This window comes from Onychostruthus taczanowskii, unplaced genomic scaffold (genome assembly GCF_017590055.1).
Source record: "Onychostruthus taczanowskii isolate IOZ18803 unplaced genomic scaffold, ASM1759005v1 scaffold304, whole genome shotgun sequence".
NCBI classification, from domain to species: Eukaryota; Metazoa; Chordata; class Aves; order Passeriformes; family Passeridae; genus Onychostruthus; species Onychostruthus taczanowskii.
The window spans coordinates 96,588-97,986 of NW_024500395.1; the positions used below are offsets into that span (position 1 = coordinate 96,588).

Consider the following 1,399-nt stretch of genomic DNA (forward strand, 5'->3'; position numbering starts at 1 on the left):
CCCCCGCGCGGCGGATTTTCCAGGAATGTCCGGGAATGCTCCGGGCGTGACTCAGCACGGGGGGGGACACGAGGGGGACACGTCCCGAGGGTGTGGCCGCTGTGTCCCCCCCCTTGGGGACACCCCCGGTGACTCACGGGGCGGGCCGCCTCAGTTTCCCCACCCCCCGAAAAATCAAAAAAAAAACCCAAAAAATGAGGGAACCTCCCTAAAAGTGATCCCGGAAAAAGAGGAAGATTTGCAAAAAAACGGGAACCGCCCAAAAAAGGAGGAATCCCCCCCAAAAAGGAGGAACGCCCCCCCAAAAGGAGAACCCCCCCATAAAAAGGAGGAATCCCCCAAAAAGGGAATCTCCAAAAAAAGGAGGAACTCCCAAAATGACCCCACCCCAAAAAAAGGGGGGAACACCCCAAAAGTGACCCCCAAAAAAGGAGGAACACCCCCACAAGGGGGAATCCCCCGAAAAAAAGGGAACCACCCCAAAAAAGGAGAAACCCCCCCCCCAAAAAAAAGTGACCCCCAGAAAAGGGGAAACACCCCAAGATGGGGGAACCCCAAAAAAAAGATGGAACCGCCCCAAAAGTGAACTTCCCAAAAGGGTGGGACCCCCCCGGGTGGGACCCCCCCCAAGAAGGGGGTTTGGGGATGGAGACCCCCAAAATTTGGGGACAGGGATGGGGTTCCCCGCAGTGATGCTCAAAATTCACCCCCAAAGTCGGGGCGCGGGACCCCAAATTTTTGGGACAGGATTGATCCCCCCAAAATGGGGTTTGGGGATGGAGCCCCCCCAAAAACGGACATCGGGATGGGATCCCCGGTACCGGGGCCAGGAGGGGGACCCCAAACCGGGATTTGGGGATGGGGTTCCCCCTTTTTGGGGTGCGGGACCGAGCCCCGGTCCCGTTACCGGGCAGAGGTCCCCAAACCGGGATTTAGACCCCAAAACGGGATTGGGGGGATGGGGTTCCGCATTTTGGGGTCCGGGACCGACCCCCCGTTTCCGTTACCGGGCGGGGGGACCCCAAAGCGTATTTAAGGATGGGGTTCCCCATTTTGGGGTGCAGGACCGAGCTCCCGTTACCGGGGCCGGGTGGAGAACCCCAAACCGGGATTTGGGATGGGGTTTTCAATTTTTGGGGTCCGGGACCGACCCCCCGTTTCCGTTACCGGGCGGGGGGACCCCAAAGCGTATTTAAGGATGGGGTTCCCCATTTTTGGGGTGCGGGGCCGACCCCCCGTTCCCGTTCCCGGGCGGGGGTGCCGCTCTCACTCACCGCGCGGTGCTCGGGGCTCGGTGGCCGTGCTCGGTGCCGGTGGCGGTGCGGGCAGTGCCGGGGCGCGGTCCGGTCCGGGATAGGCACGGCGGGGGCGGGCCGGACCGGGGGGCGCGGAGATCGGA

The 1,399-nt window shown here is 62.1% G+C and overlaps 1 protein-coding gene across 2 annotated transcripts in view; it reads right to left on the reverse strand.

Moving 5' to 3' along the window:
* Positions 1–1,387, reverse strand: part of S100A10 (S100 calcium binding protein A10) — a 6,688-nt gene extending 5,301 nt beyond the window's left edge. For both annotated transcript variants that reach the window (XM_041409657.1, XM_041409658.1), the window contains exon 1: positions 1,275–1,387. The gene's annotated coding sequence lies outside the window, so the exon portion shown is untranslated. The remainder of the gene's footprint in view (positions 1–1,274) is intronic.
* Between the last annotated feature and the right edge of the window lie 12 nt (positions 1,388–1,399).